This window comes from Rhinolophus sinicus, linkage group LG09 (genome assembly GCF_036562045.2).
Source record: "Rhinolophus sinicus isolate RSC01 linkage group LG09, ASM3656204v1, whole genome shotgun sequence".
In the NCBI taxonomy this organism is placed as follows: Eukaryota; Metazoa; Chordata; class Mammalia; order Chiroptera; family Rhinolophidae; genus Rhinolophus; species Rhinolophus sinicus.
The window spans coordinates 5,684,605-5,694,928 of NC_133758.1; positions in this window are offsets into that span (position 1 = coordinate 5,684,605).

Sequence of the window (10,324 nt, forward strand, 5' to 3'; positions counted from 1 at the left end):
TACAGCATTGGTGTGAAAATGAGCAAATGCTTTTAGAGACAATTTGTTAAAGTAAAACAAAGAACGAATCTATGAATATGTTTGTACAAAATAAGAGAAGAATTGAGGAGTCGTGGCCTGCTGCTCTTCTCTTGGGCAACAATACATGTCTTGCCCCCAGCTGCTCTGCTCCAAGTTACCTCCCTCTCAAGTGAGATTACTGTATATCAGAGAAAAACGACTGTTTATCTTAAGTAAAAACATCTTCATGTTGTTAATAATATGGATTCTTTTTGAAGGAGCAAAATAAGACAATGTCATTTGGGAAATGTACTAGTTATGTGGCCTATATCATACAAATCTGATTTTACTCTTGCTTTAGCTTTGAAACCATGTGTGATAAACTATAATCACATCACAGTCACCTGTGATTTTTATTACAGCTCTTAACCACTGGTAGGGCTTTGCTTTTTCCATACTTTGGCTTCTTTTCAAATTGTTAATCGTTTACATTTTCTCTATCAATTAACGGAAAGTAGACTTCTGTTTACATAAATCTAAAACAATTTAAATATGAGATCTCCCAGTCTTGAAAGTTGATGACCAATCTAGTCAAAATTAGAAAACAAATTGTTCCATTCTAATTTTTACTCAGAACAAAATATTCACGTAATTCACTTGACTTCTGTCTCATGGAGTCCAGATTGGGCTGTGATTAAGGGAGTGACAAGTGATGCCTGGTTCTGGTTGTGTCTGAGGCCAGGGTGGGACCTTGAAGGGGAGACAATTAGGTGAGTTCATCGAAAAGCCACGGGGAGAGCATTCCACGAACTGACATCTTGGGGATGAATCTTCTTCACATTGTTGAGTGCCAAGGTATGTGTCTTATTTTTAAGTAACAAATGACTTATCTCTTGCTCCCTAAAATCTGTAATTCCTGGAACTCTGACATCTCAGTTATATAATAAAAGATAGATGACCATATTTTATAGTTTCTTGATTTCAAGTTTGAAGCCATCGCTAGGTCCTCCCAGGGCCTAAATCCTCTGTTTTAGAGGGACCCATTGTTGGAGCAGTGCATGGGAAAATAAAGAGGTTGATTCAATTTTTTTCCACCTCTTCTCTCCATTGGTTACTGCTAAATTGATCGGCACATACACTCACTCTACATTCTCCCCCCAAATTTCTGAAGCAAAAGAGGAAACAATTTCCCCTTTGCCTTTTTGTGGCCTTTCTTTTTCCTCAAGGGAGCCTTAGAAATTTATTTAACTAGATTCCAGCTGGACAAAATTGATGGTTGAGAAAAGAAGGAAGCACATAATATGATTATGTGTGCCCCAATACTTCCTAGAAATAGCCCTGTGTACAAAATTCCCCTAAGGAGATGTCTTGCTGCTGTGTAATCCACAGAACATCTTATAATTATACAACCATTTATTCCTTTTCCTGTTTCCAATTCCACTGATTGACTTATCTAATAGTGCCATTAAAACCCACATATCATTTTTCACCATTAATCAGTTATTCATGAGTTTTATCCATCTCTGAAGTATATTCATCAAGAAAAAGAGCCTCAATTTGCATTTTAATTGACCAATGTACAGTGGTATATGGTAATACAAATGGTGATTTCTGGTTAAGTAGAAGCTTATGCTTAGTAAGATTAAAATGATCTTTATGTTGTAGTTCTCTATACGATTTTCATAAATGCATTCAAGTAAAAAGTAGGGATTGCTTGCATGCTGAACTGGTTTTACCAATAGTCATACAACCGGGGTTGCCCGATAAAATATAGGAGTCCCCACTGAATTTGAATTTCAGGAAAACAACAGACAATTTTGCATATAAGTATGAATACAATATTTGGGACATATCTATAGTAAAAATATTCATAGTTTATCAGCCCCTAATGTAGTTCTGATGTCCAACTAGATTTGGAACCACTGGCCACTATCTAATTTCTGTGTCCTCCTCTCAATAAAATATTGGACTATTGGCTAGATAGAAATTACAGCAAAGGCTGCAGGGTCAGATAAAAAGAATTCTGTGGAAATCTTCCTGTATGATATTATGGGAAGGTGGGTGTTGCAAAAAGGAAATGGTAGGCTCGGAAATCATGATTTTTTTTATGTAGTACATTTTTGGCATAAAAGTGTCTGAGTACTGGGCCGGCCTGGTGGTTCAGGCAGTTAGAGTTCCATGCTCCTAACTCCGAAGGCTGCTGGTTCGATTCCCACATGGGCCAGTGGGCTCTCAACCACAAGTTTGCCAGTTCAATTCCTTGACTCCTGCAAGGGATGGTGGGCAGCGCCCCTTGCAACTAAGATTGAACACGGCACCTTGAGCTGAGCTGCCTCCCGGATGGCTGAGCTGCCGCTGAGCTCCCGGATGGCTCAGTTGGTTGGAGCGTGTCCTCTCAACTTCAAGGTTGTGGGTTCAACTCCGCAAGGGATGGTGGGCTGTGTCCCATTTACCTAGCAACGGCAACTGGACCTGGAGCTAAGCTGCGCCCCCATTTACTAAGACTTGAAGCTGAGCGGCACCCTCCACAACTAAGATTGAAAGGACAACAACTTGACTTGGGGAAAAAAAAAAGTCCTGGAAGTACACACCGTTCCCCAATAAGGTCCTGTTCCCTTTCCCCAATAAAATCTTAAAAAAAAAAAAAATGGTTATAAAAAATAAAATTGAGTACTTTTTTTTATAGAGTACTGTGCACATTTAATAGATATTGATAGTTATATCAACAATCTACCTGTGATCCCAAGCAATGTATTACAGCTGATGATACATACAATACAGCTTTTTAAGTTAAATAAATGATTATTTTTAAATGCACTCCCATACTTAAAATATACACATGGAAAACCATTGATATAAATTCATTTCATTTTTATGTCTATCATCTATCTATCTACCTATCAATCATCTATCTATCTATGTCTATCTCTACATATCTATATCATGTTTGTAAAAACAAAGAAAAGCACTAATTGCCAGAATACCTTAACACAATCACTATGTTAAAAAATATTGACTTACATTAATTTTTAATACGTTATCCTTAAATAAAGTTTCTTAAGTCTTTGCTGATTTTTTTTAATTCTGAAAAAGACCAATACATTTCATTTTTCTGTATGCTGATTTTTCTATAGATCAACTACAATGTTTGGAAAGCATTTTTCTACTAAGTAAAAAAATAGGTACACTTCTGTTGTTACCATTTCCACCCACTAAAACAACATTCCATTGCCACTTAAAAAACATCATATTTTTTCCCAAAAAACATTGTCTGAAATTCCTGTGACATTTTTCCTTTTTATTTTTTTAAATTCTTTGCTACAGTGGCAGTGAGTGAATATTATGCTGTACACCTTTGTTTTATGTAGATCACAATTAAGTATTGAGAAAAATAATTTTGAATAAGCAAAGAAATAAAGCACCAAGTATTTTATTTGTAAACACAATTAAATCATGTGTGAGCTTTTGCTTCTGGATCTAGGAAAGGTAAACAGGACAATTCCTCTCACAATGATGAGGCAGATTCCATCAAGTTTTCCTGGGTGGCCGAGTTAGTGAACAATGTCATTTCTTGGTATTCATTGTTACCACTGGTTTTCACACAAATTCAAACAGCTGTGTTATTTGGAATTCCTTCAAGCTTGGCCAATGTGTTGCTTTGTATTGGAATGCCCTACAAATCTCTGTAAAGAAATCTTTCATTATTAAACAGAGAATAAAGCCTTTAAAAAAATTACTTCAAAAGTTTCAATAAGACTATTTTTCATTTGTTTCTGGCTGCAATCTGAACATCAGAGTAAGCAGCTCATTAATTTGCAAGTTTTCCATTGTCTGTGAATGAGGAGTCCTCTACCGCTTTTGTTTTTATAAGCCTTTAACTTCACACTGACTGTGGTCTCTACCACACCCTCAGTTTTTAGTAACAAAGACACACCTTTGAAAAGTATGCAGGATGTACTGTCATTTTTTCCTTGTTGTAAAATCTTACCATTGCGCAGGCTGTTTAAGCAATTGACTAAAGCTGTAGTGAATAAATAATAATTTCTTGTTTATTCTCATGAAAGAGCAGTTGTTGAAAAAAGCTGTAAACGTTCAAATAGGAATCGCACTTTCCCAAATACCTTCATTCACTTATTGAACATGGCCTTCAAAGAGATTTTTATCTCAGATTAAATTTTGTTTCCTAACAAATTGGAGTTAAGATGGCCAGGAGGCAGGGTTTACAAACTGAATTTACAGAGTTTTATTTTATTTTATTTATTTATTATTTTTAGGTTTTGCTAAATGTCCTACCCACTTGTTTCTTTAACCCAGAGAGAACAGGCAGGATGTACGTTGTGCCTAAGGGGAGATGTCCCGGGATTCACGGGTTCTCCAAACCAGCGGAATACCCCTAACCCTCTGCTTCAGGCAGGGAGAGACAGTGCCCCTTCTCATCCATGTTACTGATTCTTCTGTGGGAACTAAAAAAATTACCACTTTTGTTCCCACCTTCTAAGTTCTAGCTGGGCTAATGATCAGATTAACAGAGAGAGATTAACAGGAGAAAATCAAGTTTTAATATATGCACATGGGGAATTCACATAAGCATGAAAATTCCCAAGACAGTGAGGCAACATGAATATATATGACATTTTTTGACAAAGGAGAAGGGTGGGGGAGGAGCATTAGATTTCAGAAGTGGTTGCAGAAAAGCAGAACATACCTGGGGGAAATTTTTTTGTTGTTAGACCATTCAGACACAGTGAGACACAGAGGGTATCTTGCTTACAGGCCTGGAGTCTTCCTGACTAATGCTAGCTAGGGTGAAGATTCTTAAGGTGGTCAAGCCCAGGCTCCCTTCCTGAAGCAGGTTTTTCTGTTTGAATCTCTTGGGCAGGAAAGGGGAGGTGTTTAAAGCTTCTTTTTGAGTCTTGTTCTTAATAAACAGCTTAAAAATCAATATCCTCAAAAGCAGCTTCAGGGTGGCAAAACTTTGGTTCCCTTCACCTTCCAACAGTTACACACACATATACACACACAGCAGAAGAAAGATTACAAAACTTAGAAAAACCCCAGAAACTATGCAGTATTGATATTCATTCAAACAGATTTATGTGATATTCGTTAGTCAGGCTCTTAGGCACTTAGGACCCAAAGTAGAGAAAATACAGACAGGCAGTTAAAATACACAGTGATTAAGTCTTATTAGACAGCATGCATCTACTTGGCAACTCTACATAATGCACTTTTTTTTTTTTTTCCACTATGTGTTACCGAATTTAACTTGCTTCCGGAAGAAGGATAACAGTTTCCAAGTGAAAGGTGGTTTTTCTGCAGTAAAATAAACACTCTAGCACAACAGGATTCCCTGCCCAAACTGATAAATACTTCCAAGTGAAAAAAGTAGTTTAATGGAATCACTGAAACTTGAAAAAGAAGGTCATTATCTTTCCTGAAATACTTAGGAATAGCCAATGATGCAACACTGTTTTGAGAGACAGCTTTTCCATAAGGATCAACACCTTGTTCATTCCCTTATTACTTTGCGTGAAGAAAGGTGAATAAGCCATGAAAAGCTTGTCTGAAAATAGCCACAGAATTTTAGTGACTGCGATTGGGAAATACCAGGGTTTCGGTTCTTTAATGCAAAGTCACACTGCGTAAACTATCGACGTGGCCACGAAGGGACTTATACATCATTTGATACACATTTACTCACTTTTTAAATCTTAAAGTCATTTTCCCTCTCTTGGGTTGTTTTCCATGATTTTTTTCAAACCTGAAAATATAATCATTGTGGAGAAAGCAATAGTACTTTAACCACATTGTCAAAAACAATGCGAATTCTTCCTACACTTATTTTTGTAAGATCTTTGAACTTCGGGAACTCTCATGCCTGTTTTGTTGATAGGTAGAAGCTGATCCTTGCTTTTTCTGGTGAAGGCAGAAAAACTGCCTTGGAGTTGTGAAAAGTACCACGAGTGGCCTAGACTTAGATTACTCAACGTCAAGGATAGATGTTGTTACCAGACACGGGCATAGTTTTATTCATTTTCCATCTTGGTGATTGACTTTCACTTCAGACCTAGTACTGACTTTAATTAAAAGAATCATGATAGGCATGGTCATGAAGTGTGGAATTGGAATATTCTCCAATGTGAAGAGGAAGGGGCGTCTTAATTTCATGTTATTCATGCGGAAGAGAAGTGCTACATCCATGAAAATAAGTGAACACGCTTAGCTTCTTTTGTGACATGCTGTGGAATATGACGCCAGTGTGCAATATGGTGGACCCACATTTGGGAGCCATCAAAAGGGTGAGATGTGCGGGACCTGACTGGTACTCCTGGCTTTGCCACTAACTCTGTGACCGTGAGGGGTTACTTCTTGCTGGATCTCAGGTTTTTCTTGTAAAACAGAAAAGGCATTGGATTAGATAACTTCCAAAGGTTTTCAGTTCTAAAATTTTAGGCTTTTACATTCTCTCAGGAGTCTGCACGACTCTTCCATTGTGCCTTTTGCTGACTCCAGCCAGTTGCTCAGCATTTGCAGCCCACCACTGCTCATTAGAAACGATATACTGATTTTTGTATGCACTCCCTAATCAATAGAAGGGTATCTCTGTGGGGGTGGGTCAGCAAAAGAGAGATAGTTGGGGGTGGTGTCTCTAAGAGCTCCAGCAGAACAAATGAGCAAGTGACCGAAAGAGATGGACAGTAAGAATGCAATAGAAATGGTGCTTCTCTCTCTCACCTTGATTTCCAAGCAAACTTGGAGTGAATTCCAAATAATAACTTTTCCCTTGTCATTGTGACATCCTTCCATTCATTCACTTACTCATCCATTCAACACATTGTACTATGTGTCAGGTATAGTGGTTGATACTAGAGATGGATCAAAGGTTTATCTAGCTTCCGGACATGGCAGACCTGTGAGAGGGTTCAATTCATGAGTAATAACCAACACCTAACAATACGTAGCAATTGAATCCTGAGCAGAGAGTAAATTGACAGCTGTGGGGAAATTGGACACAGCAGGTTACATTAGGAATTTGAGGGGCATAGAAGGAATATCTCTGGAAAGACCTCTAGCGTGAGGCTGGATTGGACACTGTCAGGATAGGTGCAGAGAGTGGTATGGCTTTACTGACCTGGAAAAGTGCTTTAACTTTTTATGTGACCCTCTGTATATTCTTTAAACAGTCTTTGAACATGTTATCTAAATGAATAACATGATAGGCTCATTAAGACAAGATGCAAAGTGTCATGCGGGAGACCCTGCTCGCTGCGCCATGTGTCGTGCGGGGAGTCCGGTGGGGTCTCTGCTCCCGCTCCCCACAAGAGAACACAGGACATGGTAAGGCCAAAAAGGAACACCCACAGAGCCATAGGTAGGGGAGCCACACCACCACATTCTCTCTGGCGGCATCCGCCTCTCTGCAATTCGCTCTTGCTAGCTCAGCCATCATCTTCTTGCTAGCCCCCATTTTCTGCTAGCATAGCCACAGCAGTTATATTAGTGGCCAATGGCTCACTGGTTACAGCTGACGGCCAACTAGCCACAGCTGATGGCCATCCAATCACAGTTGATGGCCATTTACTACCTGAGCCAGCACCTTTCCACGTGAGGCCGAGAGCCTGGAAACTGCTTTTTGGGGGTCTGTCCCCACACAGAGATTAAACCACGGATATACCATTACAAAATCTGCAAATGTTACACCTCAATCTGAAAGCAGGTCAGTGATTATATCAAACATAAAAAGGATAAATGCACATGAGGGATCGAGCTAAAATCTGAGATTTTACTGAACTCTAAGTTCCACTGAGGCAGGAGCAGTAACTTATTTATGTCTGTATCTCTTCAAAAAGAAGTTTTGAATGGGCCAGTTGCTAAATACATACTGATTGTTATTTCAAATGTATAAAATAGTTAAAATCTGGACATGTATCTTTCAAAAATATTTTCACAAATAAACCATGTATCATTCCTAATTATATTCTTTGTGAGAAGAATTTCTCTTGCTATAGTAAGCAATTCTTGCATATTCTTCTACTACCACAGACTTTAAAAGATGTTATTATTTTAGTTACCAGCTATATAATACCAAAGAATATTATGTTGATATTAATAGCATTACTTTGAAAACATTTTATAGTATGCAGTAAATAGATCTTCGTGGCCAATCCTATGTTTCACTTCAATATTATGATGCAAACCTGCTTTACATTAAAACAGGGAAGATGTTACCTCAGTGAGTAGTGGGTTTTTCCCAACTCTGTGGTCTCATTTAAATTGTCCGATGTCTGCTTTTCTATGTCCAGGCTCTGTTGTAACAAGTCATACAGAGTACATTAAGCTTTATTAACATTGCGTATTTCTGATTAATTATTAAAACTTCCATATAGTCATGAATTTCCACTGATATTCAGAAACAATTCAAGCTGTACCCTCTGTGATGAATGATGTTGGTGTATTTCCCTTGATAGTTAAACTTAGCTTTGCTCTTCAGAAGTAACTAAACACAACCAGTATAAAATATATCTTGAATGGGACTCATTTTAAATCATAGTTGAAGTATTTTAGTAGGAGGATGGAACGGAGGACAGAATTTACAGCCAAGTTTATACCCCATGGGATAGAGATACAAATTTACATGGCAATACATGAGAGTGAGCCTTCTTAGGTTTGTAGGGAATGGGGCAGTAACTAGAGGTTTAATGTTTAGAAATATCATTATATCCTAGGAGGAATCACCCAATAAACCTTTCTGAAAGCCTGGTAACCCCCGTCCCATGAACGCCACTGCTCCCTGCTAACTGGAATAGGCTCTTTGCTGCTGACCACTGCTTCTTGCTAGAAAGACTACGCCCCATAGTGTAGCTAGAGGACAATTCTAGTCTACTAATTTAACCACCACTTCTTTGGAGAATGGTGTCACTTGGCACAACACCTTTGAGACTTATTGGAAAAGTGCAGTTTCCGGGCAGTGGGGTCTTCATTTACTGAACCACTCTGGCACCTTCCTTATTGAACTATGCTGTTCTTTGGTATTGTGAGGTTTTTCAGCCAAACCTATTGATGTGTGTTCATTTAGACAAATTGTCTACTAAGCACCTGCTTTCCTGAGAAAGGATCTTATTACTAAAACACAGCTAGTTCTTGCCAAGAAGAGGGCTTACATTTCTTTGGCTGGCTTGATGCTTTATCAGACTGCCTGTTTGGTCTTTGTGGTCCTTGTGCTGAGTCCAAATGTCTTCCTTCTCCTTTTGTTCTGGGAAGGTCCTGCTGTGAATCGCTCTCCATCATCCCTCTCGGAAGCTGGACCCTGCTGTGCCAAGCTCGGCATCTAGATTGTGCTCTGATAGGAGTTCAATTGTTCTAGTTCCTGCCTCCATCTCAGGGGAGTCATTTGGGCCAAAGGACATCCAAAGACTTGCAGTCCACACCTCCTCCTCCCCCACTGCTGTCAGCAAACACTGTATCCTTTTACTGCTTCTATTCTGACCATCCCTCTCCCTGCCTCATTAAAGGAATCCCACTGGAAGCAGTGAAGCCAGGACCAGCACAGTCAGGGATTGTACCACAATCCGTTCCTTTGTTCCAAGGACAGCTAGTGCCAACACTGCCTCTTAAAATTGGAAATACTCCCACAGGGGAAGTCACCTGAAACTCAAAATACCTTAGTTAGAAAGAGAAGCAGAATCTACTACAGCTAACTCCGTGACCTTGGGCTTGAAGCCGCACGTCTTCAGATCCCAGTTTCCACCTCTGAAAAACGTGACAGTGGACTAGATGTGTTTATTTTCTGCAGGTTGATGGAGTGCTTTGGGAATCTGATGAAAGCCACGGACTTTCTCCTTAGAATAGTGCTCTTGTGCAGATAAAAAAAGATTATATACAAAAGCTGGGAATGATGGACAACTGGGAGGTTCATGCTCACTTGGGTGAAAATAAAAAAATAAACAAGCAAACAAAACCGTGAATGGGATCTCTAAATTCATTTTGCAGCCTTACATTCTGTGATTCCAACCTCTTCATCCAGGTTCTTGACCTGTTCTGAAGGTCCTCAGTACTGATATGTCCCTCATGCCTCATTCCTGTGTGATGCTGCCGCATGTTTGTTTCTCCATTTGTTTACTGTAAACGGTCATATTTGGGCAAAATCATGAAACTGTGATGAGACAGTACAAGGCCCTATCATTGCCCCTTTTTGTTTTCACTTTTGAAATGTATGTCTCTTTTTAAAAAATTATTTAAAAAGTTGTGGGAAAGTATACATTAAAAAAAGTTTACCATCTTAACCATTAAGTGTACAGCTCCGTGGCATACATCCATTCACATT